A 25,261-nucleotide genomic window follows, 5' to 3' on the forward strand; every position below is an offset into this window, starting at 1 on the left:
TAATACGGTTTAATTGTATATATGTCTTCCATCTTTCAGGCCAAATTTTGGAGAAATCCGATAAAGTAGAATAAAACACGATATTTTTCATTAATCTCGCCAAAAATTGAACAATAAAATTTATTACACGGTGAAAACTAAACGAAATCAAAAAAATCAAAAAAAGAGGTGCAACACAAGGACTTCCCAGGAGGTCACCAATCCTAGTACTACTCTCGCCCAAGCACGCTTAACTGCGGAGTTCTGATGGGATCCGGTGCATTAGTGATGGTATGATCGCACCTAATATATAATACGGTTTAATTGTATATATGTCTTCCATCTTTCAAGCCAAATTTTGGAGAAATCCGATAAAGTAGAATAAAACAGGTTATTTTTCATTAATCTCGCCAAAAATTGAACAATAAAATTTATTACACGGTGAAAAATAAACGAAATAAAAAAAATCAATAAAAGAGGTGCAACACAAGGACTTCCCAGGAGGTCACCAATCCTAGTACTACTCTCGCCCAAGCACGCTTAACTGCGAAGTTCTGATGGGATCCGGTGCATTAGTGATGGTATGATCGCACCTAATATATAATACGGTTTAATTGTATATATGTCTTCCATCTTTCAGGCCGAATTTTGGAGAAATCCGAGAAACTAGAATAAAACACGATATTTTTCATTAATCTCGCCAAAAATTGAACGATAAAATTTTTAACACGGTGAAAACTAAACGAAATAAAAAAAAATCGAAAAAAGAGGTTCAACACAAGGACTTCCCAGGAGGTCACCCATCCTAGTACTACTCTCGCCCAAGCACGCTTAACTGCGGAGTTCTGATGGGATCCGGTGCATTAGTCATGGTATGATCGCACCTAATATATAATACGGTTTAATTGTACATATGTCTTCCATCTTTCAGGCCAAATTTTGGAGAAATCCGATAAAGTAGAATAAAACACGATATTTTTCATTAATCTCGCCAAAAATTGAACAATAAAATTTATTACACGGTAAAAACTAAACGAAATAAAAAAAATCGAAAAAAGAGGTGCAACACAAGGACTTCCCTGGAGGTCACCCATCCTAGTACTACTCTCGCCCAAGCACGCTTAACTGCGGAGTTCTGATGGGATCCGGTGCATTAGTGCTGGTATGATCGCACCTGATATATAATACGGTTTAATTGTATATATGTCTTCCATCTTTCAGGCCGAATTTTGGAGAAATCCGAGAAACTAGAATAAAACACGATATTTTTCATTAATCTCGCCAAAAATTGAACGATAAAATTTTTAACACGGTGAAAACTAAACGAAATAACAAAAAATCGAAAAAAGAGGTTCAACACAAGGACTTCCCAGGAGGTCACCCATCCTAGTACTACTCTCGCCCAAGCACGTTTAACTGCGGAGTTCTGATGGGATCCGGTGCATTAGTCATGGTATGATCGCACCTAATATATAATACGGTTTAATTGTATATATGTCTTCCATCTTTCAGGCCAAATTTTGGAGAAATCCGATAAAGTAGAATAAAACACGATATTTTTCATTAATCTCGCCAAAAATTGAACAATAAAATTTATTACACGGTGAAAACTAAACGAAATCAAAAAAATCAAAAAAAGAGGTGCAACACAAGGACTTCCCAGGAGGTCACCAATCCTAGTACTACTCTCGCCCAAGCACGCTTAACTGCGGAGTTCTGATGGGATCCGGTGCATTAGTGATGGTATGATCGCACCTAATATATAATACGGTTTAATTGTATATATGTCTTCCATCTTTCAGGCCAAATTTTGGAGAAATCCGATAAAGTAGAATAAAACAGGTTATTTTTCATTAATCTCGCCAAAAATTGAACAATAAAATTTATTACACGGTGAAAAATAAACGAAATAAAAAAAATCAATAAAAGAGGTGCAACACAAGGACTTCCCAGGAGGTCACCAATCCTAGTACAACTCTCGCCCAAGCACGCTTAACTGCGAAGTTCTGATGGGATCCGGTGCATTAGTGATGGTATGATCGCACCTAATATATAATACGGTTTAATTGTATATATGTCTTCCATCTTTCAGGCCGAATTTTGGAGAAATCCGAGAAACTAGAATAAAACACGATATTTTTCATTAATCTCGCCAAAAATTGAACGATAAAATTTTTAACACGGTGAAAACTAAACGAAATAAAAAAAATCGAAAAAAGAGGTTCAACACAAGGACTTCCCAGGAGGTCACCCATCCTAGTACTACTCTCGCCCAAGCACGCTTAACTGCGGAGTTCTGATGGGATCCGGTGCATTAGTCATGGTATGATCGCACCTAATATATAATACGGTTTAATTGTATATATGTCTTCCATCTTTCAGGCCAAATTTTGGAGAAATCCGATAAAGTAGAATAAAACACGATATTTTTCATTAATCTCGCCAAAAATTGAACAATAAAATTTATTACACGGTAAAAACTAAACGAAATAAAAAAAATCGAAAAAAGAGGTGCAACACAAGGACTTCCCAGGAGGTCACCCATCCTAGTACTACTCTCGCCCAAGCACGCTTAACTGCGGAGTTCTGATGGGATCCGGTGCATTAGTGCTGGTATGATCGCACCTGATATATAATACGGTTTAATTGTATATATGTCTTCCATCTTTCAGGCCGAATTTTGGAGAAATCCGAGAAACTAGAATAAAACACGATATTTTTCATTAATCTCGCCAAAAATTGAACGATAAAATTTTTAACACGGTGAAAACTAAACGAAATAACAAAAAATCGAAAAAAGAGGTTCAACACAAGGACTTCCCAGGAGGTCACCCATCCTAGTACTACTCTCGCCCAAGCACGTTTAACTGCGGAGTTCTGATGGGATCCGGTGCATTAGTCATGGTATGATCGCACCTAATATATAATACGGTTTAATTGTATATATGTCTTCCATCTTTCAGGCCAAATTTTGGAGAAATCCGATAAAGTAGAATAAAACACGATATTTTTCATTAATCTCGCCAAAAATTGAACAATAAAATTTATTACACGGTGAAAACTAAACGAAATCAAAAAAATCAAAAAAAGAGGTGCAACACAAGGACTTCCCAGGAGGTCACCAATCCTAGTACTACTCTCGCCCAAGCACGCTTAACTGCGGAGTTCTGATGGGATCCGGTGCATTAGTGATGGTATGATCGCACCTAATATATAATACGGTTTAATTGTATATATGTCTTCCATCTTTCAGGCCAAATTTTGGAGAAATCCGATAAAGTAGAATAAAACAGGTTATTTTTCATTAATCTCGCCAAAAATTGAACAATAAAATTTATTACACGGTGAAAAATAAACGAAATAAAAAAAATCAATAAAAGAGGTGCAACACAAGGACTTCCCAGGAGGTCACCAATCCTAGTACTACTCTCGCCCAAGCACGCGAACTGCTTAACTGCGAAGTTCTGATGGGATCCGGTGCATTAGTGATGGTATGATCGCACCTAATATATAATACGGTTTAATTGTATATATGTCTTCCATCTTTCAGGCCGAATTTTGGAGAAATCCGAGAAACTAGAATAAAACACGATATTTTTCATTAATCTCGCCAAAAATTGAACGATAAAATTTTTAACACGGTGAAAACTAAACGAAATAAAAAAAATCGAAAAAAGAGGTTCAACACAAGGACTTCCCAGGAGGTCACCCATCCTAGTACTACTCTCGCCCAAGCACGCTTAACTGCGGAGTTCTGATGGGATCCGGTGCATTAGTCATGGTATGATCGCACCTAATATATAATACGGTTTAATTGTATATATGTCTTCCATCTTTCAGGCCAAATTTTGGAGAAATCCGATAAAGTAGAATAAAACACGATATTTTTCATTAATCTCGCCAAAAATTGAACAATAAAATTTATTACACGGTGAAAACTAAACGAAATCAAAAAAAATCAAAAAAAGAGGTGCAACACAAGGACTTCCCAGGAGGTCACCAATCCTAGTACTACTCTCGCCCAAGCACGCTTAACTGCGGAGTTCTGATGGGATCCGGTGCATTAGTGATGGTATGATCGCACCTAATATATAATACGGTTTAATTGTATATATGTCTTCCATCTTTCAGGCCAAATTTTGGAGAAATCCGATAAAGTAGAATAAAACAGGTTATTTTTCATTAATCTCGCCAAAAATTGAACAATAAAATTTATTACACGGTGAAAAATAAACGAAATAAAAAAAATCAATAAAAGAGGTGCAACACAAGGACTTCCCAGGAGGTCACCAATCCTAGTACTACTCTCGCCCAAGCACGCTTAACTGCGAAGTTCTGATGGGATCCGGTGCATTAGTGCTGGTATGATCGCACCTGATATATAATACGGTTTAATTGTATATATGTCTTCCATCTTTCAGGCCACCTAATATATAATACGGTTTAATTGTATATATGTCTTCCATCTTTCAGGCCGAATTTAATACGGAGAAATCCGAGAAACTAGAATAAAACACGATATTTTTCATTAATCTCGCCAAAAATTGAACGATAAAATTTTTAACACGGTGAAAACTAAACGAAATAAAAAAAATCGAAAAAAGAGGTTCAACACAAGGACTTCCCAGGAGGTCACCCATCCTAGTACTACTCTCGCCCAAGCACGCTTAACTGCGGAGTTCTGATGGGATCCGGTGCATTAGTCATGGTATGATCGCACCTAATATATAATACGGTTTAATTGTATATATGTCTTCCATCTTTCAGGCCAAATTTTGGAGAAATCCGATAAAGTAGAATAAAACACGATATTTTTCATTAATCTCGCCAAAAATTGAACAATAAAATTTATTACACGGTAAAAACTAAACGAAATAAAAAAAATCGAAAAAAGAGGTGCAACACAAGGACTTCCCAGGAGGTCACCCATCCTAGTACTACTCTCGCCCAAGCACGCTTAACTGCGGAGTTCTGATGGGATCCGGTGCATTAGTGCTGGTATGATCGCACCTGATATATAATACGGTTTAATTGTATATATGTCTTCCATCTTTCAGGCCGAATTTTGGAGAAATCCGAGAAACTAGAATAAAACACGATATTTTTCATTAATCTCGCCAAAAATTGAACGATAAAATTTTTAACACGGTGAAAACTAAACGAAATAACAAAAAATCGAAAAAAGAGGTTCAACACAAGGACTTCCCAGGAGGTCACCCATCCTAGTACTACTCTCGCCCAAGCACGCTTAACTGCGGAGTTCTGATGGGATCCGGTGCATTAGTCATGGTATGATCGCACCTAATATATAATACGGTTTAATTGTATATATGTCTTCCATCTTTCAGGCCAAATTTTGGAGAAATCCGATAAAGTAGAATAAAACACGATATTTTTCATTAATCTCGCCAAAAATTGAACAATAAAATTTATTACACGGTAAAAACTAAACGAAATAAAAAAAATCGAAAAAAGAGGTGCAACACAAGGACTTCCCAGGAGGTCACCCATCCTAGTACTACTCTCGCCCAAGCACGCTTAACTGCGGAGTTCTGATGGGATCCGGTGCATTAGTGCTGGTATGATCGCACCTGATATATAATACGGTTTAATTGTATATATGTCTTCCATCTTTCAGGCCGAATTTTGGAGAAATCCGAGAAACTAGAATAAAACACGATATTTTTCATTAATCTCGCCAAAAATTGAACGATAAAATTTTTAACACGGTGAAAACTAAACGAAATAACAAAAAATCGAAAAAAGAGGTTCAACACAAGGACTTCCCAGGAGGTCACCCATCCTAGTACTACTCTCGCCCAAGCACGCTTAACTGCGGAGTTCTGATGGGATCCGGTGCATTAGTCATGGTATGATCGCACCTAATATATAATACGGTTTAATTGTATATATGTCTTCCATCTTTCAGGCCAAATTTTGGAGAAATCCGATAAAGTAGAATAAAACACGATATTTTTCATTAATCTCGCCAAAAATTGAACAATAAAATTTATTACACGGTGAAAACTAAACGAAATCAAAAAAATCAAAAAAAGAGGTGCAACACAAGGACTTCCCAGGAGGTCACCAATCCTAGTACTACTCTCGCCCAAGCACGCTTAACTGCGGAGTTCTGATGGGATCCGGTGCATTAGTGATGGTATGATCGCACCTAATATATAATACGGTTTAATTGTATATATGTCTTCCATCTTTCAGGCCAAATTTTGGAGAAATCCGATAAAGTAGAATAAAACAGGTTATTTTTCATTAATCTCGCCAAAAATTGAACAATAAAATTTATTACACGGTGAAAAATAAACGAAATAAAAAAAATCAATAAAAGAGGTGCAACACAAGGACTTCCCAGGAGGTCACCAATCCTAGTACTACTCTCGCCCAAGCACGCTTAACTGCGAAGTTCTGATGGGATCCGGTGCATTAGTGATGGTATGATCGCACCTGATATATAATACGGTTTAATTGTATATATGTCTTCCATCTTTCAGGCCGAATTTTGGAGAAATCCGAGAAACTAGAATAAAACACGATATTTTTCATTAATCTCGCCAAAAATTGAACGATAAAATTTTTAACACGGTGAAAACTAAACGAAATAAAAAAAAATCGAAAAAAGAGGTTCAACACAAGGACTTCCCAGGAGGTCACCCATCCTAGTACTACTCTCGCCCAAGCACGCTTAACTGCGGAGTTCTGATGGGATCCGGTGCATTAGTGATGGTATGATCGCACCTAATATATAATACGGTTTAATTGTATATATGTCTTCCATCTTTCAGGCCAAATTTTGGAGAAATCCGATAAAGTAGAATAAAACACGATATTTTTCATTAATCTCGCCAAAAATTGAACAATAAAATTTATTACACGGTAAAAACTAAACGAAATAAAAAAAATCGAAAAAAGAGGTGCAACACAAGGACTTCCCAGGAGGTCACCCATCCTAGTACTACTCTCGCCCAAGCACGCTTAACTGCGGAGTTCTGATGGGATCCGGTGCATTAGTGCTGGTATGATCGCACCTGATATATAATACGGTTTAATTGTATATATGTCTTCCATCTTTCAGGCCGAATTTTGGAGAAATCCGAGAAACTAGAATAAAACACGATATTTTTCATTAATCTCGCCAAAAATTGAACGATAAAATTTTTAACACGGTGAAAACTAAACGAAATAACAAAAAATCGAAAAAAGAGGTTCAACACAAGGACTTCCCAGGAGGTCACCCATCCTAGTACTACTCTCGCCCAAGCACGCTTAACTGCGGAGTTCTGATGGGATCCGGTGCATTAGTCATGGTATGATCGCACCTAATATATAATACGGTTTAATTGTATATATGTCTTCCATCTTTCAGGCCAAATTTTGGAGAAATCCGATAAAGTAGAATAAAACACGATATTTTTCATTAATCTCGCCAAAAATTGAACAATAAAATTTATTACACGGTGAAAACTAAACGAAATCAAAAAAATCAAAAAAAGAGGTGCAACACAAGGACTTCCCAGGAGGTCACCAATCCTAGTACTACTCTCGCCCAAGCACGCTTAACTGCGGAGTTCTGATGGGATCCGGTGCATTAGTGATGGTATGATCGCACCTAATATATAATACGGTTTAATTGTATATATGTCTTCCATCTTTCAGGCCAAATTTTGGAGAAATCCGATAAAGTAGAATAAAACAGGTTATTTTTCATTAATCTCGCCAAAAATTGAACAATAAAATTTATTACACGGTGAAAAAAAACGAAATAAACGAAATAAAAAAAATCGCCCAAACGCTTAAAAAGAGGTGCAACACAAGGACTTCCCAGGAGGTCACCATTAATCCTAGTACGAAATAAAAAAAACTCTCGCCCAAGCACGCTTAACTGCGGAGTTCTGATGGGATCCGGTGCATTAGTGCTGGTATGATCGCACCTGATATATAATACGGTTTAATTGTATATATGTCTTCCATCTTTCAGGCCGAATTTTGGAGAAATCCGAGAAACTAGAATAAAACACGATATTTTTCATTAATCTCGCCAAAAATTGAACGATAAAATTTTTAACACGGTGAAAACTAAACGAAATAAAAAAAATCGAAAAAAGAGGTTCAACACAAGGACTTCCCAGGAGGTCACCCATCCTAGTACTACTCTCGCCCAAGCACGCTTAACTGCGGAGTTCTGATGGGATCCGGTGCATTAGTGATGGTATGATCGCACCTAATATATAATACGGTTTAATTGTATATATGTCTTCCATCTTTCAGGCCAAATTTTGGAGAAATCCGATAAAGTAGAATAAAACACGATATTTTTCATTAATCTCGCCAAAAATTGAACAATAAAATTTATTACACGGTAAAAACTAAACGAAATAAAAAAAATCGAAAAAAGAGGTGCAACACAAGGACTTCCCAGGAGGTCACCCATCCTAGTACTACTCTCGCCCAAGCACGCTTAACTGCGGAGTTCTGATGGGATCCGGTGCATTAGTGCTGGTATGATCGCACCTGATATATAATACGGTTTAATTGTATATATGTCTTCCATCTTTCAGGCCGAATTTTGGAGAAATCCGAGAAACTAGAATAAAACACGATATTTTTCATTAATCTCGCCAAAAATTGAACGATAAAATTTTTAACACGGTGAAAACTAAACGAAATAACAAAAAATCGAAAAAAGAGGTTCAACACAAGGACTTCCCAGGAGGTCACCCATCCTAGTACTACTCTCGCCCAAGCACGCTTAACTGCGGAGTTCTGATGGGATCCGGTGCATTAGTCATGGTATGATCGCACCTAATATATAATACGGTTTAATTGTATATATGTCTTCCATCTTTCAGGCCAAATTTTGGAGAAATCCGATAAAGTAGAATAAAACACGATATTTTTCATTAATCTCGCCAAAAATTGAACAATAAAATTTATTACACGGTGAAAACTAAACGAAATCAAAAAAATCAAAAAAAGAGGTGCAACACAAGGACTTCCCAGGAGGTCACCAATCCTAGTACTACTCTCGCCCAAGCACGCTTAACTGCGGAGTTCTGATGGGATCCGGTGCATTAGTGATGGTATGATCGCACCTAATATATAATACGGTTTAATTGTATATATGTCTTCCATCTTTCAGGCCAAATTTTGGAGAAATCCGATAAAGTAGAATAAAACAGGTTATTTTTCATTAATCTCGCCAAAAATTGAACAATAAAATTTATTACACGGTGAAAAATAAACGAAATAAAAAAAATCAATAAAAGAGGTGCAACACAAGGACTTCCCAGGAGGTCACCCAATCCTAGTACATTAACTCTCGCCCAAGCACGCTTAACTGCGAAGTTCTGATGGGATCCGGTGCATTAGTGATGGTATGATCGCACCTAATATATAATACGGTTTAATTGTATATATGTCTTCCATCTTTCAGGCCGAATTTTGGAGAAATCCGAGAAACTAGAATAAAACACGATATTTTTCATTAATCTCGCCAAAAATTGAACGATAAAATTTTTAACACGGTGAAAACTAAACGAAATAAAAAAAAATCGAAAAAAGAGGTTCAACACAAGGACTTCCCAGGAGGTCACCCATCCTAGTACTACTCTCGCCCAAGCACGCTTAACTGCGGAGTTCTGATGGGATCCGGTGCATTAGTGATGGTATGATCGCACCTAATATATAATACGGTTTAATTGTATATATGTCTTCCATCTTTCAGGCCAAATTTTGGAGAAATCCGATAAAGTAGAATAAAACACGATATTTTTCATTAATCTCGCCAAAAATTGAACAATAAAATTTATTACACGGTAAAAACTAAACGAAATAAAAAAAATCGAAAAAAGAGGTGCAACACAAGGACTTCCCAGGAGGTCACCCATCCTAGTACTACTCTCGCCCAAGCACGCTTAACTGCGGAGTTCTGATGGGATCCGGTGCATTAGTGCTGGTATGATCGCACCTGATATATAATACGGTTTAATTGTATATATGTCTTCCATCTTTCAGGCCGAATTTTGGAGAAATCCGAGAAACTAGAATAAAACACGATATTTTTCATTAATCTCGCCAAAAATTGAACGATAAAATTTTTAACACGGTGAAAACTAAACGAAATAACAAAAAATCGAAAAAAGAGGTTCAACACAAGGACTTCCCAGGAGGTCACCCATCCTAGTACTACTCTCGCCCAAGCACGCTTAACTGCGGAGTTCTGATGGGATCCGGTGCATTAGTGCTGGTATGATCGCACCTGATATATAATACGGTTTAATTGTATATATGTCTTCCATCTTTCAGGCCGAATTTTGGAGAAATCCGAGAAACTAGAATAAAACACGATATTTTTCATTAATCTCGCCAAAAATTGAACGATAAAATTTTTAACACGGTGAAAACTAAACGAAATAAAAAAAAATCGAAAAAAGAGGTTCAACACAAGGACTTCCCAGGAGGTCACACATCCTAGTACTACTCTCGCCCAAGCACGCTTAACTGCGGAGTTCTGATGGGATCCGGTGCATTAGTGATGGTATGATCGCACCTAATATATAATACGGTTTAATTGTATATATGTCTTCCATCTTTCAGGCCAAATTTTGGAGAAATCCGATAAAGTAGAATAAAACACGATATTTTTCATTAATCTCGCCAAAAATTGAACAATAAAATTTATTACACGGTGAAAACTAAACGAAATAAAAAAAATCAAAAAAAGAGGTGCAACACAAGGACTTCCCAGGAGGTCACCAATCCTAGTACTACTCTCGCCCAAGCACGCTTAACTGCGGAGTTCTGATGGGATCCGGTGCATTAGTGATGGTATGATCGCACCTAATATATAATACGGTTTAATTGTATATATGTCTTCCATCTTTCAGGCCAAATTTTGGAGAAATCCGATAAAGTAGAATAAAACAGGTTATTTTTCATTAATCTCGCCAAAAATTGAACAATAAAATTTATTACACGGTGAAAAATAAACGAAATAAAAAAAATCAATAAAAGAGGTGCAACACAAGGACTTCCCAGGAGGTCACCAATCCTAGTACTACTCTCGCCCAAGCACGCTTAACTGCGAAGTTCTGATGGGATCCGGTGCATTAGTGATGGTATGATCGCACCTGATATATAATACGGTTTAATTGTATATATGTCTTCCATCTTTCAGGCCGAATTTTGGAGAAATCCGAGAAACTAGAATAAAACACGATATTTTTCATTAATCTCGCCAAAAATTGAACGATAAAATTTTTAACACGGTGAAAACTAAACGAAATAAAAAAAATCGAAAAAAGAGGTTCAACACAAGGACTTCCCAGGAGGTCACCCATCCTAGTACTACTCTCGCCCAAGCACGCTTAACTGCGGAGTTCTGATGGGATCCGGTGCATTAGTCATGGTATGATCGCACCTAATATATAATACGGTTTAATTGTATATATGTCTTCCATCTTTCAGGCCAAATTTTGGAGAAATCCGATAAAGTAGAATAAAACACGATATTTTTCATTAATCTCGCCAAAAATTGAACAATAAAATTTATTACACGGTAAAAACTAAACGAAATAAAAAAAATCGAAAAAAGAGGTGCAACACAAGGACTTCCCAGGAGGTCACCCATCCTAGTACTACTCTCGCCCAAGCACGCTTAACTGCGGAGTTCTGATGGGATCCGGTGCATTAGTGCTGGTATGATCGCACCTGATATATAATACGGTTTAATTGTATATATGTCTTCCATCTTTCAGGCCGAATTTTGGAGAAATCCGAGAAACTAGAATAAAACACGATATTTTTCATTAATCTCGCCAAAAATTGAACGATAAAATTTTTAACACGGTGAAAACTAAACGAAATAACAAAAAATCGAAAAAAGAGGTTCAACACAAGGACTTCCCAGGAGGTCACCCATCCTAGTACTACTCTCGCCCAAGCACGCTTAACTGCGGAGTTCTGATGGGATCCGGTGCATTAGTGATGGTATGATCGCACCTAATATATAATACGGTTTAATTGTATATATGTCTTCCATCTTTCAGGCCAAATTTTGGAGAAATCCGATAAAGTAGAATAAAACACGATATTTTTCATTAATCTCGCCAAAAATTGAACAATAAAATTTATTACACGGTGAAAAACTAAACGAAATAAAAAAAATCAATAAAAGAGGTGCAACACAAGGACTTCCCAGGAGGTCACCAATCCTAGTACTACTCTCGCCCAAGCACGCTTAACTGCGGAGTTCTGATGGGATCCGGTGCATTAGTGATGGTATGATCGCACCTAATATATAATACGGTTTAATTGTATATATGTCTTCCATCTTTCAGGCCGAATTTTGGAGAAATCCGAGAAACTAGAATAAAACACGATATTTTTCATTAATCTCGCCAAAAATTGAACGATAAAATTTTTAACACGGTGAAAACTAAACGAAATAAAAAAAAATCGAAAAAAGAGGTTCAACACAAGGACTTCCCAGGAGGTCACCCATCCTAGTACTACTCTCGCCCAAGCACGCTTAACTGCGGAGTTCTGATGGGATCCGGTGCATTAGTCATGGTATGATCGCACCTAATATATAATACGGTTTAATTGTATATATGTCTTCCATCTTTCAGGCCAAATTTTGGAGAAATCCGATAAAGTAGAATAAAACACGATATTTTTCATTAATCTCGCCAAAAATTGAACAATAAAATTTATTACACGGTAAAAACTAAACGAAATAAAAAAAATCGAAAAAAGAGGTGCAACACAAGGACTTCCCAGGAGGTCACCCATCCTAGTACTACTCTCGCCCAAGCACGCTTAACTGCGGAGTTCTGATGGGATCCGGTGCATTAGTGCTGGTATGATCGCACCTGATATATAATACGGTTTAATTGTATATATGTCTTCCATCTTTCAGGCCGAATTTTGGAGAAATCCGAGAAACTAGAATAAAACACGATATTTTTCATTAATCTCGCCAAAAATTGAACGATAAAATTTTTAACACGGTGAAAACTAAACGAAATAACAAAAAATCGAAAAAAGAGGTTCAACACAAGGACTTCCCAGGAGGTCACCCATCCTAGTACTACTCTCGCCCAAGCACGCTTAACTGCGGAGTTCTGATGGGATCCGGTGCATTAGTCATGGTATGATCGCACCTAATATATAATACGGTTTAATTGTATATATGTCTTCCATCTTTCAGGCCAAATTTTGGAGAAATCCGATAAAGTAGAATAAAACACGATATTTTTCATTAATCTCGCCAAAAATTGAACAATAAAATTTATTACACGGTGAAAACTAAACGAAATAAAAAAAATCAAAAAAAGAGGTGCAACACAAGGACTTCCCAGGAGGTCACCAATCCTAGTACTACTCTCGCCCAAGCACGCTTAACTGCGGAGTTCTGATGGGATCCGGTGCATTAGTGATGGTATGATCGCACCTAATATATAATACGGTTTAATTGTATATATGTCTTCCATCTTTCAGGCCAAATTTTGGAGAAATCCGATAAAGTAGAATAAAACAGGTTATTTTTCATTAATCTCGCCAAAAATTGAACAATAAAATTTATTACACGGTGAAAAATAAACGAAATAAAAAAAATCAATAAAAGAGGTGCAACACAAGGACTTCCCAGGAGGTCACCAATCCTAGTACTACTCTCGCCCAAGCACGCTTAACTGCGAAGTTCTGATGGGATCCGGTGCATTAGTGCTGGTATGATCGCACCTGATATATAATACGGTTTAATTGTATATATGTCTTCCATCTTTCAGGCCAAATTTTGGAGAAATCCGATAAAGTAGAATAAAACACGATATTTTTCATTAATCTCGCCAAAAATTGAACAATAAAATTTATTACACGGTAAAAACTAAACGAAATAAAAAAAATCGAAAAAAGAGGTGCAACACAAGGACTTCCCAGGAGGTCACCCATCCTAGTACTACTCTCGCCCAAACACGCTTAACTGCGGAGTTCTGATGGGATCCGGTGCATTAGTGCTGGTATGATCGCACCTGATATATAATACGGTTTAATTGTATATATGTCTTCCATCTTTCAGGCCGAATTTTGGAGAAATTCGAGAAACTAGAATAAAACACGATATTTTTCATTAATCTCGCCAAAAATTGAACGATAAAATTTTTAACACGGTGAAAACTAAACGAAATAAAAAAAAATCGAAAAAAGAGGTTCAACACAAGGACTTCCCAGGAGGTCACACATCCTAGTACTACTCTCGCCCAAGCACGCTTAACTGCGGAGTTCTGATGGGATCCGGTGCATTAGTGATGGTATGATCGCACCTAATATATAATACGGTTTAATTGTATATATGTCTTCCATCTTTCAGGCCAAATTTTGGAGAAATCCGATAAAGTAGAATAAAACACGATATTTTTCATTAATCTCGCAAAAAATTGAACAATAAAATTTATTACACGGTAAAAACTAAACGAAATAAAAAAAATCGAAAAAAGAGGTGCAACACAAGGACTTCCCAGGAGGTCACCCATCCTAGTACTACTCTCGCCCAAGCACGCTTAACTGCGGAGTTCTGATGGGATCCGGTGCATTAGTGCTGGTATGATCGCACCTGATATATAATACGGTTTAATTGTATATATGTCTTCCATCTTTCAGGCCGAATTTTGGAGAAATTCGAGAAACTAGAATAAAACACGATATTTTTCATTAATCTCGCCAAAAATTGAACGATAAAATTTTTAACACGGTGAAAACTAAACGAAATAAAAAAAAATCGAAAAAAGAGGTGCAACACAAGGACTTCCCAGGAGGTCACCCATCCTAGTACTACTCTCGCCCAAGCACGCTTAACTGCGGAGTTCTGATGGGATCCGGTGCATTAGTGATGGTATGATCGCACCTAATATATAATACGGTTTAATTGTATATATGTCTTCCATCTTTCAGGCCAAATTTTGGAGAAATCCGATAAAGTAGAATAAAACAGGTTATTTTTCATTAATCTCGCCAAAAATTGAACAATAAAATTTATTACACGGTGAAAAATAAACGAAATAAAAAAAATCAATAAAAGAGGTGCAACACAAGGACTTCCCAGGAGGTCACCAATCCTAGTACTACTCTCGCCCAAGCACGCTTAACTGCGAAGTTCTGATGGGATCCGGTGCATTAGTGCTGGTATGATCGCACCTGATATATAATACGGTTTAATTGTATATATGTCTTCCATCTTTCAGGCCAAATTTTGGAGAAATCCGATAAAGTAGAATAAAACACGATATTTTTCATTAATCTCGCCAAAAATTGAACAATAAAATTTATTACACGGTAAAAACTAAACGAAATAAAAAAAATCGAAAAAAGAGGTGCAACACAAGGACTTCCCAGGAGGTCACCCATCCTAGTACTACTCTCGCCCAAACACGCTTAACTGCGGAGTTCTGATGGGATCCGGTGCATTAGTGCTGGTATGATCGCACCTGATATATAATACGGTTTAATTGTATATATGTCTTCCATCTTTCAGGCCGAATTTTGGAGAAATTCGAGAAACTAGAATAAAACACGATATTTTTCATTAATCTCGCCAAAAATTGAACGATAAAATTTTTAACACGGTGAAAACTAAACGAAATAAAAAAAAATCGAAAAAAGAGGTTCAACACAAGGACTTCCCAGGAGGTCACACATCCTAGTACTACTCTCGCCCAAGCACGCTTAACTGCGGAGTTCTGATGGGATCCGGTGCATTAGTGATGGTATGATCGCACCTAATATATAATACGGTTTAATTGTATATATGTCTTCCATCTTTCAGGCCAAATTTTGGAGAAATCCGATAAAGTAGAATAAAACACGATATTTTTCATTAATCTCGCCAAAAATTGAACAATAAAATTTATTACACGGTAAAAACTAAACGAAATAAAAAAAAAATCGAAAAAAGAGGTGCAACACAAGGACTTCCCAGGAGGTCACCCATCCTAGTACTACTCTCGCCCAAGCACGCTTAACTGCGGAGTTCTGATGGGATCCGGTGCATTAGTGCTGGTATGATCGCACCTGATATATAATACGGTTTAATTGTATATATGTCTTCCATCTTTCAGGCCAAATTTTGGAGAAATTCGATAAACTAGAATAAAACACGATATTTTTCATTAATCTCGCCAAAAATTGAACGATAAAATTTTTAACACGGTGAAAACTAAACGAAATAAAAAAAATCGAAAAAAGAGGTGCAACACAAGGACTTCCCAGGAGGTCACCCATCCTAGTACTACTCTCGCCCAAGCACGCTTAACTGCGGAGTTCTGATGGGATCCGGTGCATTAGTGCTGGTATGATCGCACCTGATATATAATACGGTTTAATTGTATATATGTCTTCCATCTTTCAGGCCGAATTTTGGAGAAATCCGAGAAACTAGAATAAAACACGATATTTTTCATTAATCTCGCCAAAAATTGAACGATAAAATTTTTAACACGGTGAAAACTAAACGAAATAAAAAAAAATCGAAAAAAGAGGTTCAACACAAGGACTTCCCAGGAGGTCACCCATCCTAGTACTACTCTCGCCCAAGCACGCTTAACTGCGGAGTTCTGATGGGATCCGGTGCATTAGTCATGGTATGATCGCACCTAATATATAATACGGTTTAATTGTATATATGTCTTCCATCTTTCAGGCCAAATTTTGGAGAAATCCGATAAAGTAGAATAAAACACGATATTTTTCATTAATCTCGCCAAAAATTGAACAATAAAATTTATTACACGGTGAAAACTAAACGAAATAAAAAAAATCAAAAAAAGAGGTGCAACACAAGGACTTCCCAGGAGGTCACCAATCCTAGTACTACTCTCGCCCAAGCACGCTTAACTGCGGAGTTCTGATGGGATCCGGTGCATTAGTGATGGTATGATCGCACCTAATATATAATACGGTTTAATTGTATATATGTCTTCCATCTTTCAGGCCAAATTTTGGAGAAATCCGATAAAGTAGAATAAAACAGGTTATTTTTCATTAATCTCGCCAAAAATTGAACAATAAAATTTATTACACGGTGAAAAATAAACGAAATAAAAAAAATCAATAAAAGAGGTGCAACACAAGGACTTCCCAGGAGGTCACCAATCCTAGTACTACTCTCGCCCAAGCACGCTTAACTGCGAAGTTCTGATGGGATCCGGTGCATTAGTGCTGGTATGATCGCACCTGATATATAATACGGTTTAATTGTATATATGTCTTCCATCTTTCAGGCCAAATTTTGGAGAAATTCGATAAAGTAGAATAAAACACGATATTTTTCATTAATCTCGCCAAAAATTGAACAATAAAATTTATTACACGGTAAAAACTAAACGAAATAAAAAAAATCGAAAAAAGAGGTGCAACACAAGGACTTCCCAGGAGGTCACCCATCCTAGTACTACTCTCGCCCAAACACGCTTAACTGCGGAGTTCTGATGGGATCCGGTGCATTAGTGCTGGTATGATCGCACCTGATATATAATACGGTTTAATTGTATATATGTCTTCCATCTTTCAGGCCGAATTTTGGAGAAATTCGAGAAACTAGAATAAAACACGATATTTTTCATTAATCTCGCCAAAAATTGAACGATAAAATTTTTAACACGGTGAAAACTAAACGAAATAAAAAAAAATCGAAAAAAGAGGTTCAACACAAGGACTTCCCAGGAGGTCACACATCCTAGTACTACTCTCGCCCAAGCACGCTTAACTGCGGAGTTCTGATGGGATCCGGTGCATTAGTGATGGTATGATCGCACCTAATATATAATACGGTTTAATTGTATATATGTCTTCCATCTTTCAGGCCAAATTTTGGAGAAATCCGATAAAGTAGAATAAAACACGATATTTTTCATTAATCTCGCCAAAAATTGAACAATAAAATTTATTACACGGTGAAAACTAAACGAAATCAAAAAAATCAAAAAAAGAGGTGCAACACAAGGACTTCCCAGGAGGTCACCAATCCTAGTACTACTCTCGCCCAAGCACGCTTAACTGCGGAGTTCTGATGGGATCCGGTGCATTAGTGATGGTATGATCGCACCTAATATATAATACGGTTTAATTGTATATATGTCTTCCATCTTTCAGGCCAAATTTTGGAGAAATCCGATAAAGTAGAATAAAACAGGTTATTTTTCATTAATCTCGCCAAAAATTGAACAATAAAATTTATTACACGGTGAAAAATAAACGAAATAAAAAAAATCAATAAAAGAGGTGCAACACAAGGACTTCCCAGGAGGTCACCAATCCTAGTACTACTCTCGCCCAAGCACGCTTAACTGCGAAGTTCTGATGGGATCCGGTGCATTAGTGCTGGTATGATCGCACCTGATATATAATACGGTTTAATTGTATATATGTCTTCCATCTTTCAGGCCAAATTTTGGAGAAATTCGATAAAGTAGAATAAAACACGATATTTTTCATTAATCTCGCCAAAAATTGAACAATAAAATTTATTACACGGTAAAAACTAAACGAAATAAAAAAAATCGAAAAAAGAGGTGCAACACAAGGACTTCCCAGGAGGTCACCCATCCTAGTACTACTCTCGCCCAAACACGCTTAACTGCGGAGTTCTGATGGGATCCGGTGCATTAGTGCTGGTATGATCGCACCTGATATATAATACGGTTTAATTGTATATATGTCTTCCATCTTTCAGGCCGAATTTTGGAGAAATTCGAGAAACTAGAATAAAACACGATATTTTTCATTAATCTCGCCAAAAATTGAACGATAAAATTTTTAACACGGTGAAAACTAAACGAAATAAAAAAAAATCGAAAAAAGAGGTTCAACACAAGGACTTCCCAGGAGGTCACACATCCTAGTACTACTCTCGCCCAAGCACGCTTAACTGCGGAGTTCTGATGGGATCCGGTGCATTAGTGATGGTATGATCGCACCTAATATATAATACGGTTTAATTGTATATATGTCTTCCATCTTTCAGGCCAAATTTTGGAGAAATCCGATAAAGTAGAATAAAACAGGATATTTTTCATTAATCTCGCCAAAAATTGAACAATAAAATTTATTACACGGTGAAAACTAAACGAAATAAAAAAAATCAAAAAAAGAGGTGCAACACAAGGACTTCCCAGGAGGTCACCAATCCTAGTACTACTCTCGCCCAAGCACGCTTAACTGCGGAGTTCTGATGGGATCCGGTGCATTAGTGATGGTATGATCGCACCTAATATATAATACGGTTTAATTGTATATATGTCTTCCATCTTTCAGGCCAAATTTTGGAGAAATCCGATAAAGTAGAATAAAACAGGTTATTTTTCATTAATCTCGCCAAAAATTGAACAATAAAATTTATTACACGGTGAAAAATAAACGAAATAAAAAAAATCAATAAAAGAGGTGCAACACAAGGACTTCCCAGGAGGTCACCAATCCTAGTACTACTCTCGCCCAAGCACGCTTAACTGCGAAGTTCTGATGGGATCCGGTGCATTAGTGCTGGTATGATCGCACCTGATATATAATACGGTTTAATTGTATATATGTCTTCCATCTTTCAGGCCAAATTTTGGAGAAATCCGATAAAGTAGAATAAAACACGATATTTTTCATTAATCTCGCCAAAAATTGAACAATAAAATTTATTACACGGTAAAAACTAAACGAAATAAAAAAAATCGAAAAAAGAGGTGCAACACAAGGACTTCCCAGGAGGTCACCCATCCTAGTACTACTCTCGCCCAAACACGCTTAACTGCGGAGTTCTGATGGGATCCGGTGCATTAGTGCTGGTATGATCGCACCTGATATATAATACGGTTTAATTGTATATATGTCTTCCATCTTTCAGGCCGAATTTTGGAGAAATTCGAGAAACTAGAATAAAACACGATATTTTTCATTAATCTCGCCAAAAATTGAACGATAAAATTTTTAACACGGTGAAAACTAAACGAAATAAAAAAAAATCGAAAAAAGAGGTTCAACACAAGGACTTCCCAGGAGGTCACACATCCTAGTACTACTCTCGCCCAAGCACGCTTAACTGCGGAGTTCTGATGGGATCCGGTGCATTAGTGATGGTATGATCGCACCTAATATATAATACGGTTTAATTGTATATATGTCTTCCATCTTTCAGGCCAAATTTTGGAGAAATCCGATAAAGTAGAATAAAACACGATATTTTTCATTAATCTCGCCAAAAATTGAACAATAAAATTTATTACACGGTGAAAACTAAACGAAATAAAAAAAATCAAAAAAAGAGGTGCAACACAAGGACTTCCCAGGAGGTCACCAATCCTAGTACTACTCTCGCCCAAGCACGCTTAACTGCGGAGTTCTGATGGGATCCGGTGCATTAGTGATGGTATGATCGCACCTAATATATAATACGGTTTAATTGTATATATGTCTTCCATCTTTCAGGCCAAATTTTGGAGAAATCCGATAAAGTAGAATAAAACAGGTTATTTTTCATTAATCTCGCCAAAAATTGAACAATAAAATTTATTACACGGTGAAAAATAAACGAAATAAAAAAAATCAATAAAAGAGGTGCAACACAAGGACTTCCCAGGAGGTCACCAATCCTAGTACTACTCTCGCCCAAGCACGCTTAACTGCGAAGTTCTGATGGGATCCGGTGCATTAGTGCTGGTATGATCGCACCTGATATATAATACGGTTTAATTGTATATATGTCTTCCATCTTTCAGGCCAAATTTTGGAGAAATCCGATAAAGTAGAATAAAACACGATATTTTTCATTAATCTCGCCAAAAATTGAACAATAAAATTTATTACACGGTAAAAACTAAACGAAATAAAAAAAATCGAAAAAAGAGGTGCAACACAAGGACTTCCCAGGAGGTCACCCATCCTAGTACTACTCTCGCCCAAACACGCTTAACTGCGGAGTTCTGATGGGATCCGGTGCATTAGTGCTGGTATGATCGCACCTGATATATAATACGGTTTAATTGTATATATGTCTTCCATCTTTCAGGCCGAATTTTGGAGAAATTCGAGAAACTAGAATAAAACACGATATTTTTCATTAATCTCGCCAAAAATTGAACGATAAAATTTTTAACACGGTGAAAACTAAACGAAATAAAAAAAAATCGAAAAAAGAGGTTCAACACAAGGACTTCCCAGGAGGTCACACATCCTAGTACTACTCTCGCCCAAGCACGCTTAACTGCGGAGTTCTGATGGGATCCGGTGCATTAGTGATGGTATGATCGCACCTAATATATAATACGGTTTAATTGTATATATGTCTTCCATCTTTCAGGCCAAATTTTGGAGAAATCCGATAAAGTAGAATAAAACACGATATTTTTCATTAATCTCGCCAAAAATTGAACAATAAAATTTATTACACGGTAAAAACTAAACGAAATAAAAAAAATCGAAAAAAGAGGTGCAACACAAGGACTTCCCAGGAGGTCACCCATCCTAGTACTACTCTCGCCCAAGCACGCTTAACTGCGGAGTTCTGATGGGATCCGGTGCATTAGTGCTGGTATGATCGCACCTGATATATAATACGGTTTAATTGTATATATGTCTTCCATCTTTCAGGCCGAATTTTGGAGAAATCCGATAAAGTAGAATAAAACACGATATTTTTCATTAATCTCGCCAAAAATTGAACAATAAAATTTATTACACGGTGAAAAATAAACGAAATAAAAAAAATCGAAAAAAGAGGTGCAACACAAGGACTTCCCAGGAGGTAATCCTAGTACTACTCTCGCCCAAGCACGCTTAACTGCGGAGTTCTGATGGGATCCGGTGCATTAGTGCTGGTATGATCGCACCTGATATATAATACGGTTTAATTGTATATATGTCTTCCAAATTTTGGAGAAATCCGATAAAGTAGAATAAAACAGGCCCAATAAAATTTATTAATAAAAACTAAACGAAATAAAAAAAATGAAAAAAGAGGTGCAACACAAGGACTTCCCAGGAGGTCAATCCTAGTACTACTCTCGCCCAAGCACGCTTAACTGCGGAGTTCTGATGGGATCCGGTGCATTAGTGCTGGTATGATCGCACCTGATATATAATACGGTTTAATTGTATATATGTCTTCCATCTTTCAGGCCGAATTTTGGAGAAATTCGAAAATAGAATGATATTTTTCATTAATCTAAAATTGAACGATAAAATTTTTAACACGGTGAAAACTAAACGAAATAAAAAAAATCGAAAAAAGAGGTTCAACACAAGGACTTCCCAGGAGGTCACCCATCCTAGTACTACTCTCGCCCAAGCACGCTTAACTGCGGAGTTCTGATGGGATCCGGTGCATTAGTGATGGTATGATCGCACCTGATATATAATACGGTTTAATTGTATATATGTCTTCCATCTTTCAGGCCAAATTTTGGAGAAATCCGATAAAGTAGAATAAAACACGATATTTTTCATTAATCTCGCCAAAAATTGAACAATAAAATTTATTACACGGTAAAAACTAAACGAAATAAAAAAAATCGAAAAAAGAGGTGCAACACAAGGACTTCCCAGGAGGTCACCCATCCTAGTACTACTCTCGCCCAAGCACGCTTAACTGCGGAGTTCTGATGGGATCCGGTGCATTAGTGCTGGTATGATCGCACCTGATATATAATACGGTTTAATTGTATATATGTCTTCCATCTTTCAGGCCGAATTTTGGAGAAATTCGAGAAACTAGAATAAAACACGATATTTTTCATTAATCTCGCCAAAAATTGAACGATAAAATTTTTAACACGGTGAAAACTAAACGAAATAAAAAAAATCGAAAAAAGAGGTTCAACACAAGGACTTCCCAGGAGGTCACCCATCCTAGTACTACTCTCGCCCAAGCACGCTTAACTGCGGAGTTCTGATGGGATCCGGTGCATTAGTGATGGTATGATCGCACCTAATATATAATACGGTTTAATTGTATATATGTCTTCCATCTTTCAGGCCAAATTTTGGAGAAATCCGATAAAGTAGAATAAAACACGATATTTTTCATTAATCTCGCCAAAAATTGAACAATAAAATTTATTACACGGTAAAAACTAAACGAAATAAAAAAAATCGAAAAAAGAGGTGCAACACAAGGACTTCCCAGGAGGTCACCCATCCTAGTACTACTCTCGCCCAAGCACGCTTAACTGCGGAGTTCTGATGGGATCCGGTGCATTAGTGCTGGTATGATCGCACCTGATATATAATACGGTTTAATTGTATATATGTCTTCCATCTTTCAGGCCGAATTTTGGAGAAATCCGAGAAACTAGAATAAAACACGATATTTTTCATTAATCTCGCCAAAAATTGAACGATAAAATTTTTAACACGGTGAAAACTAAACGAAATAAAAAAAAATCGAAAAAAGAGGTTCAACACAAGGACTTCCCAGGAGGTCACCCATCCTAGTACTACTCTCGCCCAAGCACGCTTAACTGCGGAGTTCTGATGGGATCCGGTGCATTAGTGATGGTATGATCGCACCTAATATATAATACGGTTTAATTGTATATATGTCTTCCATCTTTCAGGCCAAATTTTGGAGAAATCCGATAAAGTAGAATAAAACACGATATTTTTCATTAATCTCGCCAAAAATTGAACAATAAAATTTATTACACGGTGAAAACTAAACGAAATAAAAAAAATCAAAAAAAGAGGTGCAACACAAGGACTTCCCAGGAGGTCACCAATCCTAGTACTACTCTCGCCCAAGCACGCTTAACTGCGGAGTTCTGATGGGATCCGGTGCATTAGTGATGGTATGATCGCACCTAATATATAATACGGTTTAATTGTATATATGTCTTCCATCTTTCAGGCCAAATTTTGGAGAAATCCGATAAAGTAGAATAAAACAGGTTATTTTTCATTAATCTCGCCAAAAATTGAACAATAAAATTTATTACACGGTGAAAAATAAACGAAATAAAAAAAATCAATAAAAGAGGTGCAACACAAGGACTTCCCAGGAGGTCACCAATCCTAGTACTACTCTCGCCCAAGCACGCTTAACTGCGAAGTTCTGATGGGATCCGGTGCATTAGTGCTGGTATGATCGCACCTGATATATAATACGGTTTAATTGTATATATGTCTTCCATCTTTCAGGCCAAATTTTGGAGAAATCCGATAAAGTAGAATAAAACACGATATTTTTCATTAATCTCGCCAAAAATTGAACAATAAAATTTATTACACGGTAAAAACTAAACGAAATAAAAAAAATCGAAAAAAGAGGTGCAACACAAGGACTTCCCAGGAGGTCACCCATCCTAGTACTACTCTCGCCCAAGCACGCTTAACTGCGGAGTTCTGATGGGATCCGGTGCATTAGTGCTGGTATGATCGCACCTGATATATAATACGGTTTAATTGTATATATGTCTTCCATCTTTCAGGCCAAATTTTGGAGAAATTCGATAAAGTAGAATAAAACACGATATTTTTCATTAATCTCGCCAAAAATTGAACAATAAAATTTATTAACACGGTGAAAACTAAACGAAATAAAAAAAAATCGAAAAAAGAGGTGCAACACAAGGACTTCCCAGGAGGTCACCCATCCTAGTACTACTCTCGCCCAAGCACGCTTAACTGCGGAGTTCTGATGGGATCCGGTGCATTAGTGATGGTATGATCGCACCTAATATATAATACGGTTTAATTGTATATATGTCTTCCATCTTTCAGGCCAAATTTTGGAGAAATCCGATAAAGTAGAATAAAACACGATATTTTTCATTAATCTCGCCAAAAATTGAACAATAAAATTTATTACACGGTGAAAACTAAACGAAATAAAAAAAATCGAAAAAAGAGGTGCAACACAAGGACTTCCCAGGAGGTCACCCATCCTAGTACTACTCTCGCCCAAGCACGCTTAACTGCGGAGTTCTGATGGGATCCGGTGCATTAGTGCTGGTATGATCGCACCTGATATATAATACGGTTTAATTGTATATATGTCTTCCATCTTTCAGGCCAAATTTTGGAGAAATCCGATAAAGTAGAATAAAACACGATATTTTTCATTAATCTCGCCAAAAATTGAACAATAAAATTTATTACACGGTGAAAACTAAACGAAATAAAAAAAAATCGAAAAAAGAGGTGCAACACAAGGACTTCCCAGGAGGTCACCCATCCTAGTACTACTCTCGCCCAAGCACGCTTAACTGCGGAGTTCTGATGGGATCCGGTG

The 25,261-nt window shown here is 36.9% G+C and overlaps 84 non-coding genes and 2 pseudogenes across 84 annotated transcripts; all 86 read right to left on the minus strand.

Annotated features, from left to right (window-relative positions):
* Window positions 1-165: 165 nt before the first annotated feature.
* On the minus strand, window positions 166-284 carry LOC123887603. Its single transcript, XR_006801616.1, has one exon. It is a non-coding gene; the product is annotated as a 5S ribosomal RNA (ribosomal RNA).
* A 171-nt stretch (window positions 285-455) lies between these two features.
* LOC123887664 lies at window positions 456-574 on the minus strand. The gene has a single exon (XR_006801674.1). It is a non-coding gene; the product is annotated as a 5S ribosomal RNA (ribosomal RNA).
* A 172-nt stretch (window positions 575-746) lies between these two features.
* Window positions 747-865, minus strand: LOC123887670. Its single transcript, XR_006801680.1, has one exon. It is a non-coding gene; the product is annotated as a 5S ribosomal RNA (ribosomal RNA).
* A 171-nt stretch (window positions 866-1,036) lies between these two features.
* On the minus strand, window positions 1,037-1,155 carry LOC123887572. The gene has a single exon (XR_006801587.1). It is a non-coding gene; the product is annotated as a 5S ribosomal RNA (ribosomal RNA).
* A 172-nt stretch (window positions 1,156-1,327) lies between these two features.
* On the minus strand, window positions 1,328-1,446 carry LOC123887686. The gene has a single exon (XR_006801695.1). It is a non-coding gene; the product is annotated as a 5S ribosomal RNA (ribosomal RNA).
* A 171-nt stretch (window positions 1,447-1,617) lies between these two features.
* On the minus strand, window positions 1,618-1,736 carry LOC123887604. Its single transcript, XR_006801617.1, has one exon. It is a non-coding gene; the product is annotated as a 5S ribosomal RNA (ribosomal RNA).
* Window positions 1,737-1,907: 171 nt separating this feature from the next.
* Window positions 1,908-2,026, minus strand: LOC123887689. Its single transcript, XR_006801698.1, has one exon. It is a non-coding gene; the product is annotated as a 5S ribosomal RNA (ribosomal RNA).
* A 171-nt stretch (window positions 2,027-2,197) lies between these two features.
* LOC123887671 lies at window positions 2,198-2,316 on the minus strand. Its single transcript, XR_006801681.1, has one exon. It is a non-coding gene; the product is annotated as a 5S ribosomal RNA (ribosomal RNA).
* A 171-nt stretch (window positions 2,317-2,487) lies between these two features.
* On the minus strand, window positions 2,488-2,606 carry LOC123887906. Its single transcript, XR_006801894.1, has one exon. It is a non-coding gene; the product is annotated as a 5S ribosomal RNA (ribosomal RNA).
* Window positions 2,607-2,778: 172 nt separating this feature from the next.
* LOC123887687 lies at window positions 2,779-2,897 on the minus strand. Its single transcript, XR_006801696.1, has one exon. It is a non-coding gene; the product is annotated as a 5S ribosomal RNA (ribosomal RNA).
* A 171-nt stretch (window positions 2,898-3,068) lies between these two features.
* LOC123887605 lies at window positions 3,069-3,187 on the minus strand. The gene has a single exon (XR_006801618.1). It is a non-coding gene; the product is annotated as a 5S ribosomal RNA (ribosomal RNA).
* A 171-nt stretch (window positions 3,188-3,358) lies between these two features.
* On the minus strand, window positions 3,359-3,484 carry LOC123887698 (annotated as a pseudogene).
* A 171-nt stretch (window positions 3,485-3,655) lies between these two features.
* Window positions 3,656-3,774, minus strand: LOC123887672. The gene has a single exon (XR_006801682.1). It is a non-coding gene; the product is annotated as a 5S ribosomal RNA (ribosomal RNA).
* Window positions 3,775-3,946: 172 nt separating this feature from the next.
* LOC123887607 lies at window positions 3,947-4,065 on the minus strand. Its single transcript, XR_006801619.1, has one exon. It is a non-coding gene; the product is annotated as a 5S ribosomal RNA (ribosomal RNA).
* A 171-nt stretch (window positions 4,066-4,236) lies between these two features.
* Window positions 4,237-4,355, minus strand: LOC123887594. The gene has a single exon (XR_006801607.1). It is a non-coding gene; the product is annotated as a 5S ribosomal RNA (ribosomal RNA).
* A 227-nt stretch (window positions 4,356-4,582) lies between these two features.
* LOC123887673 lies at window positions 4,583-4,701 on the minus strand. The gene has a single exon (XR_006801683.1). It is a non-coding gene; the product is annotated as a 5S ribosomal RNA (ribosomal RNA).
* A 171-nt stretch (window positions 4,702-4,872) lies between these two features.
* Window positions 4,873-4,991, minus strand: LOC123887907. The gene has a single exon (XR_006801895.1). It is a non-coding gene; the product is annotated as a 5S ribosomal RNA (ribosomal RNA).
* A 172-nt stretch (window positions 4,992-5,163) lies between these two features.
* On the minus strand, window positions 5,164-5,282 carry LOC123887674. The gene has a single exon (XR_006801684.1). It is a non-coding gene; the product is annotated as a 5S ribosomal RNA (ribosomal RNA).
* A 171-nt stretch (window positions 5,283-5,453) lies between these two features.
* Window positions 5,454-5,572, minus strand: LOC123887908. The gene has a single exon (XR_006801896.1). It is a non-coding gene; the product is annotated as a 5S ribosomal RNA (ribosomal RNA).
* Window positions 5,573-5,744: 172 nt separating this feature from the next.
* On the minus strand, window positions 5,745-5,863 carry LOC123887675. Its single transcript, XR_006801685.1, has one exon. It is a non-coding gene; the product is annotated as a 5S ribosomal RNA (ribosomal RNA).
* Window positions 5,864-6,034: 171 nt separating this feature from the next.
* On the minus strand, window positions 6,035-6,153 carry LOC123887608. The gene has a single exon (XR_006801620.1). It is a non-coding gene; the product is annotated as a 5S ribosomal RNA (ribosomal RNA).
* Window positions 6,154-6,324: 171 nt separating this feature from the next.
* Window positions 6,325-6,443, minus strand: LOC123887665. The gene has a single exon (XR_006801675.1). It is a non-coding gene; the product is annotated as a 5S ribosomal RNA (ribosomal RNA).
* Window positions 6,444-6,615: 172 nt separating this feature from the next.
* On the minus strand, window positions 6,616-6,734 carry LOC123887656. Its single transcript, XR_006801666.1, has one exon. It is a non-coding gene; the product is annotated as a 5S ribosomal RNA (ribosomal RNA).
* Window positions 6,735-6,905: 171 nt separating this feature from the next.
* Window positions 6,906-7,024, minus strand: LOC123887909. The gene has a single exon (XR_006801897.1). It is a non-coding gene; the product is annotated as a 5S ribosomal RNA (ribosomal RNA).
* A 172-nt stretch (window positions 7,025-7,196) lies between these two features.
* LOC123887676 lies at window positions 7,197-7,315 on the minus strand. Its single transcript, XR_006801686.1, has one exon. It is a non-coding gene; the product is annotated as a 5S ribosomal RNA (ribosomal RNA).
* Window positions 7,316-7,486: 171 nt separating this feature from the next.
* Window positions 7,487-7,605, minus strand: LOC123887610. The gene has a single exon (XR_006801622.1). It is a non-coding gene; the product is annotated as a 5S ribosomal RNA (ribosomal RNA).
* Window positions 7,606-7,794: 189 nt separating this feature from the next.
* Window positions 7,795-7,927, minus strand: LOC123887701 (annotated as a pseudogene).
* Window positions 7,928-8,098: 171 nt separating this feature from the next.
* On the minus strand, window positions 8,099-8,217 carry LOC123887657. Its single transcript, XR_006801667.1, has one exon. It is a non-coding gene; the product is annotated as a 5S ribosomal RNA (ribosomal RNA).
* A 171-nt stretch (window positions 8,218-8,388) lies between these two features.
* Window positions 8,389-8,507, minus strand: LOC123887910. The gene has a single exon (XR_006801898.1). It is a non-coding gene; the product is annotated as a 5S ribosomal RNA (ribosomal RNA).
* Window positions 8,508-8,679: 172 nt separating this feature from the next.
* On the minus strand, window positions 8,680-8,798 carry LOC123887678. Its single transcript, XR_006801688.1, has one exon. It is a non-coding gene; the product is annotated as a 5S ribosomal RNA (ribosomal RNA).
* A 171-nt stretch (window positions 8,799-8,969) lies between these two features.
* Window positions 8,970-9,088, minus strand: LOC123887611. The gene has a single exon (XR_006801623.1). It is a non-coding gene; the product is annotated as a 5S ribosomal RNA (ribosomal RNA).
* A 171-nt stretch (window positions 9,089-9,259) lies between these two features.
* Window positions 9,260-9,382, minus strand: LOC123887699. The gene has a single exon (XR_006801707.1). It is a non-coding gene; the product is annotated as a 5S ribosomal RNA (ribosomal RNA).
* Window positions 9,383-9,554: 172 nt separating this feature from the next.
* On the minus strand, window positions 9,555-9,673 carry LOC123887658. Its single transcript, XR_006801668.1, has one exon. It is a non-coding gene; the product is annotated as a 5S ribosomal RNA (ribosomal RNA).
* A 171-nt stretch (window positions 9,674-9,844) lies between these two features.
* Window positions 9,845-9,963, minus strand: LOC123887911. Its single transcript, XR_006801899.1, has one exon. It is a non-coding gene; the product is annotated as a 5S ribosomal RNA (ribosomal RNA).
* A 172-nt stretch (window positions 9,964-10,135) lies between these two features.
* LOC123887592 lies at window positions 10,136-10,254 on the minus strand. The gene has a single exon (XR_006801605.1). It is a non-coding gene; the product is annotated as a 5S ribosomal RNA (ribosomal RNA).
* A 172-nt stretch (window positions 10,255-10,426) lies between these two features.
* Window positions 10,427-10,545, minus strand: LOC123887691. Its single transcript, XR_006801700.1, has one exon. It is a non-coding gene; the product is annotated as a 5S ribosomal RNA (ribosomal RNA).
* A 171-nt stretch (window positions 10,546-10,716) lies between these two features.
* On the minus strand, window positions 10,717-10,835 carry LOC123887612. Its single transcript, XR_006801624.1, has one exon. It is a non-coding gene; the product is annotated as a 5S ribosomal RNA (ribosomal RNA).
* Window positions 10,836-11,006: 171 nt separating this feature from the next.
* On the minus strand, window positions 11,007-11,125 carry LOC123887667. Its single transcript, XR_006801677.1, has one exon. It is a non-coding gene; the product is annotated as a 5S ribosomal RNA (ribosomal RNA).
* Window positions 11,126-11,296: 171 nt separating this feature from the next.
* On the minus strand, window positions 11,297-11,415 carry LOC123887679. Its single transcript, XR_006801689.1, has one exon. It is a non-coding gene; the product is annotated as a 5S ribosomal RNA (ribosomal RNA).
* Window positions 11,416-11,586: 171 nt separating this feature from the next.
* Window positions 11,587-11,705, minus strand: LOC123887912. The gene has a single exon (XR_006801900.1). It is a non-coding gene; the product is annotated as a 5S ribosomal RNA (ribosomal RNA).
* Window positions 11,706-11,877: 172 nt separating this feature from the next.
* Window positions 11,878-11,996, minus strand: LOC123887659. Its single transcript, XR_006801669.1, has one exon. It is a non-coding gene; the product is annotated as a 5S ribosomal RNA (ribosomal RNA).
* A 172-nt stretch (window positions 11,997-12,168) lies between these two features.
* Window positions 12,169-12,287, minus strand: LOC123887613. Its single transcript, XR_006801625.1, has one exon. It is a non-coding gene; the product is annotated as a 5S ribosomal RNA (ribosomal RNA).
* A 172-nt stretch (window positions 12,288-12,459) lies between these two features.
* LOC123887680 lies at window positions 12,460-12,578 on the minus strand. Its single transcript, XR_006801690.1, has one exon. It is a non-coding gene; the product is annotated as a 5S ribosomal RNA (ribosomal RNA).
* Window positions 12,579-12,749: 171 nt separating this feature from the next.
* On the minus strand, window positions 12,750-12,868 carry LOC123887914. The gene has a single exon (XR_006801902.1). It is a non-coding gene; the product is annotated as a 5S ribosomal RNA (ribosomal RNA).
* A 172-nt stretch (window positions 12,869-13,040) lies between these two features.
* Window positions 13,041-13,159, minus strand: LOC123887681. Its single transcript, XR_006801691.1, has one exon. It is a non-coding gene; the product is annotated as a 5S ribosomal RNA (ribosomal RNA).
* A 171-nt stretch (window positions 13,160-13,330) lies between these two features.
* On the minus strand, window positions 13,331-13,449 carry LOC123887614. Its single transcript, XR_006801626.1, has one exon. It is a non-coding gene; the product is annotated as a 5S ribosomal RNA (ribosomal RNA).
* Window positions 13,450-13,620: 171 nt separating this feature from the next.
* LOC123887595 lies at window positions 13,621-13,739 on the minus strand. The gene has a single exon (XR_006801608.1). It is a non-coding gene; the product is annotated as a 5S ribosomal RNA (ribosomal RNA).
* A 171-nt stretch (window positions 13,740-13,910) lies between these two features.
* On the minus strand, window positions 13,911-14,029 carry LOC123887575. The gene has a single exon (XR_006801589.1). It is a non-coding gene; the product is annotated as a 5S ribosomal RNA (ribosomal RNA).
* Window positions 14,030-14,201: 172 nt separating this feature from the next.
* LOC123887692 lies at window positions 14,202-14,320 on the minus strand. Its single transcript, XR_006801701.1, has one exon. It is a non-coding gene; the product is annotated as a 5S ribosomal RNA (ribosomal RNA).
* A 171-nt stretch (window positions 14,321-14,491) lies between these two features.
* LOC123887915 lies at window positions 14,492-14,610 on the minus strand. Its single transcript, XR_006801903.1, has one exon. It is a non-coding gene; the product is annotated as a 5S ribosomal RNA (ribosomal RNA).
* Window positions 14,611-14,782: 172 nt separating this feature from the next.
* On the minus strand, window positions 14,783-14,901 carry LOC123887581. Its single transcript, XR_006801595.1, has one exon. It is a non-coding gene; the product is annotated as a 5S ribosomal RNA (ribosomal RNA).
* A 171-nt stretch (window positions 14,902-15,072) lies between these two features.
* LOC123887596 lies at window positions 15,073-15,191 on the minus strand. Its single transcript, XR_006801609.1, has one exon. It is a non-coding gene; the product is annotated as a 5S ribosomal RNA (ribosomal RNA).
* Window positions 15,192-15,362: 171 nt separating this feature from the next.
* On the minus strand, window positions 15,363-15,481 carry LOC123887576. The gene has a single exon (XR_006801590.1). It is a non-coding gene; the product is annotated as a 5S ribosomal RNA (ribosomal RNA).
* A 172-nt stretch (window positions 15,482-15,653) lies between these two features.
* LOC123887693 lies at window positions 15,654-15,772 on the minus strand. Its single transcript, XR_006801702.1, has one exon. It is a non-coding gene; the product is annotated as a 5S ribosomal RNA (ribosomal RNA).
* A 173-nt stretch (window positions 15,773-15,945) lies between these two features.
* Window positions 15,946-16,064, minus strand: LOC123887916. The gene has a single exon (XR_006801904.1). It is a non-coding gene; the product is annotated as a 5S ribosomal RNA (ribosomal RNA).
* Window positions 16,065-16,235: 171 nt separating this feature from the next.
* Window positions 16,236-16,354, minus strand: LOC123887917. Its single transcript, XR_006801905.1, has one exon. It is a non-coding gene; the product is annotated as a 5S ribosomal RNA (ribosomal RNA).
* Window positions 16,355-16,526: 172 nt separating this feature from the next.
* On the minus strand, window positions 16,527-16,645 carry LOC123887682. Its single transcript, XR_006801692.1, has one exon. It is a non-coding gene; the product is annotated as a 5S ribosomal RNA (ribosomal RNA).
* Window positions 16,646-16,816: 171 nt separating this feature from the next.
* On the minus strand, window positions 16,817-16,935 carry LOC123887615. Its single transcript, XR_006801627.1, has one exon. It is a non-coding gene; the product is annotated as a 5S ribosomal RNA (ribosomal RNA).
* Window positions 16,936-17,106: 171 nt separating this feature from the next.
* LOC123887598 lies at window positions 17,107-17,225 on the minus strand. Its single transcript, XR_006801611.1, has one exon. It is a non-coding gene; the product is annotated as a 5S ribosomal RNA (ribosomal RNA).
* Window positions 17,226-17,396: 171 nt separating this feature from the next.
* LOC123887577 lies at window positions 17,397-17,515 on the minus strand. Its single transcript, XR_006801591.1, has one exon. It is a non-coding gene; the product is annotated as a 5S ribosomal RNA (ribosomal RNA).
* A 172-nt stretch (window positions 17,516-17,687) lies between these two features.
* On the minus strand, window positions 17,688-17,806 carry LOC123887694. Its single transcript, XR_006801703.1, has one exon. It is a non-coding gene; the product is annotated as a 5S ribosomal RNA (ribosomal RNA).
* Window positions 17,807-17,977: 171 nt separating this feature from the next.
* On the minus strand, window positions 17,978-18,096 carry LOC123887616. Its single transcript, XR_006801628.1, has one exon. It is a non-coding gene; the product is annotated as a 5S ribosomal RNA (ribosomal RNA).
* A 171-nt stretch (window positions 18,097-18,267) lies between these two features.
* On the minus strand, window positions 18,268-18,386 carry LOC123887599. The gene has a single exon (XR_006801612.1). It is a non-coding gene; the product is annotated as a 5S ribosomal RNA (ribosomal RNA).
* Window positions 18,387-18,557: 171 nt separating this feature from the next.
* On the minus strand, window positions 18,558-18,676 carry LOC123887578. The gene has a single exon (XR_006801592.1). It is a non-coding gene; the product is annotated as a 5S ribosomal RNA (ribosomal RNA).
* A 172-nt stretch (window positions 18,677-18,848) lies between these two features.
* LOC123887695 lies at window positions 18,849-18,967 on the minus strand. The gene has a single exon (XR_006801704.1). It is a non-coding gene; the product is annotated as a 5S ribosomal RNA (ribosomal RNA).
* Window positions 18,968-19,138: 171 nt separating this feature from the next.
* LOC123887617 lies at window positions 19,139-19,257 on the minus strand. The gene has a single exon (XR_006801629.1). It is a non-coding gene; the product is annotated as a 5S ribosomal RNA (ribosomal RNA).
* A 171-nt stretch (window positions 19,258-19,428) lies between these two features.
* LOC123887600 lies at window positions 19,429-19,547 on the minus strand. The gene has a single exon (XR_006801613.1). It is a non-coding gene; the product is annotated as a 5S ribosomal RNA (ribosomal RNA).
* Window positions 19,548-19,718: 171 nt separating this feature from the next.
* Window positions 19,719-19,837, minus strand: LOC123887579. The gene has a single exon (XR_006801593.1). It is a non-coding gene; the product is annotated as a 5S ribosomal RNA (ribosomal RNA).
* Window positions 19,838-20,009: 172 nt separating this feature from the next.
* On the minus strand, window positions 20,010-20,128 carry LOC123887696. The gene has a single exon (XR_006801705.1). It is a non-coding gene; the product is annotated as a 5S ribosomal RNA (ribosomal RNA).
* A 171-nt stretch (window positions 20,129-20,299) lies between these two features.
* On the minus strand, window positions 20,300-20,418 carry LOC123887618. The gene has a single exon (XR_006801630.1). It is a non-coding gene; the product is annotated as a 5S ribosomal RNA (ribosomal RNA).
* A 171-nt stretch (window positions 20,419-20,589) lies between these two features.
* LOC123887601 lies at window positions 20,590-20,708 on the minus strand. Its single transcript, XR_006801614.1, has one exon. It is a non-coding gene; the product is annotated as a 5S ribosomal RNA (ribosomal RNA).
* A 171-nt stretch (window positions 20,709-20,879) lies between these two features.
* On the minus strand, window positions 20,880-20,998 carry LOC123887580. The gene has a single exon (XR_006801594.1). It is a non-coding gene; the product is annotated as a 5S ribosomal RNA (ribosomal RNA).
* Window positions 20,999-21,170: 172 nt separating this feature from the next.
* Window positions 21,171-21,289, minus strand: LOC123887697. Its single transcript, XR_006801706.1, has one exon. It is a non-coding gene; the product is annotated as a 5S ribosomal RNA (ribosomal RNA).
* Window positions 21,290-21,460: 171 nt separating this feature from the next.
* Window positions 21,461-21,579, minus strand: LOC123887918. The gene has a single exon (XR_006801906.1). It is a non-coding gene; the product is annotated as a 5S ribosomal RNA (ribosomal RNA).
* Window positions 21,580-21,750: 171 nt separating this feature from the next.
* Window positions 21,751-21,865, minus strand: LOC123887688. Its single transcript, XR_006801697.1, has one exon. It is a non-coding gene; the product is annotated as a 5S ribosomal RNA (ribosomal RNA).
* Window positions 21,866-21,990: 125 nt separating this feature from the next.
* Window positions 21,991-22,106, minus strand: LOC123887685. Its single transcript, XR_006801694.1, has one exon. It is a non-coding gene; the product is annotated as a 5S ribosomal RNA (ribosomal RNA).
* A 157-nt stretch (window positions 22,107-22,263) lies between these two features.
* LOC123887660 lies at window positions 22,264-22,382 on the minus strand. The gene has a single exon (XR_006801670.1). It is a non-coding gene; the product is annotated as a 5S ribosomal RNA (ribosomal RNA).
* A 171-nt stretch (window positions 22,383-22,553) lies between these two features.
* On the minus strand, window positions 22,554-22,672 carry LOC123887568. Its single transcript, XR_006801583.1, has one exon. It is a non-coding gene; the product is annotated as a 5S ribosomal RNA (ribosomal RNA).
* A 171-nt stretch (window positions 22,673-22,843) lies between these two features.
* Window positions 22,844-22,962, minus strand: LOC123887661. The gene has a single exon (XR_006801671.1). It is a non-coding gene; the product is annotated as a 5S ribosomal RNA (ribosomal RNA).
* Window positions 22,963-23,133: 171 nt separating this feature from the next.
* Window positions 23,134-23,252, minus strand: LOC123887569. Its single transcript, XR_006801584.1, has one exon. It is a non-coding gene; the product is annotated as a 5S ribosomal RNA (ribosomal RNA).
* A 172-nt stretch (window positions 23,253-23,424) lies between these two features.
* Window positions 23,425-23,543, minus strand: LOC123887662. Its single transcript, XR_006801672.1, has one exon. It is a non-coding gene; the product is annotated as a 5S ribosomal RNA (ribosomal RNA).
* Window positions 23,544-23,714: 171 nt separating this feature from the next.
* LOC123887619 lies at window positions 23,715-23,833 on the minus strand. Its single transcript, XR_006801631.1, has one exon. It is a non-coding gene; the product is annotated as a 5S ribosomal RNA (ribosomal RNA).
* A 171-nt stretch (window positions 23,834-24,004) lies between these two features.
* On the minus strand, window positions 24,005-24,123 carry LOC123887602. The gene has a single exon (XR_006801615.1). It is a non-coding gene; the product is annotated as a 5S ribosomal RNA (ribosomal RNA).
* A 171-nt stretch (window positions 24,124-24,294) lies between these two features.
* Window positions 24,295-24,413, minus strand: LOC123887570. The gene has a single exon (XR_006801585.1). It is a non-coding gene; the product is annotated as a 5S ribosomal RNA (ribosomal RNA).
* A 173-nt stretch (window positions 24,414-24,586) lies between these two features.
* Window positions 24,587-24,705, minus strand: LOC123887582. The gene has a single exon (XR_006801596.1). It is a non-coding gene; the product is annotated as a 5S ribosomal RNA (ribosomal RNA).
* Window positions 24,706-24,876: 171 nt separating this feature from the next.
* On the minus strand, window positions 24,877-24,995 carry LOC123887571. Its single transcript, XR_006801586.1, has one exon. It is a non-coding gene; the product is annotated as a 5S ribosomal RNA (ribosomal RNA).
* Between the last annotated feature and the right edge of the window lie 266 nt (window positions 24,996-25,261).

Source organism: Trifolium pratense, linkage group LG5, assembly GCF_020283565.1.
Source record: "Trifolium pratense cultivar HEN17-A07 linkage group LG5, ARS_RC_1.1, whole genome shotgun sequence".
Taxonomy (NCBI): Eukaryota; Viridiplantae; Streptophyta; class Magnoliopsida; order Fabales; family Fabaceae; genus Trifolium; species Trifolium pratense.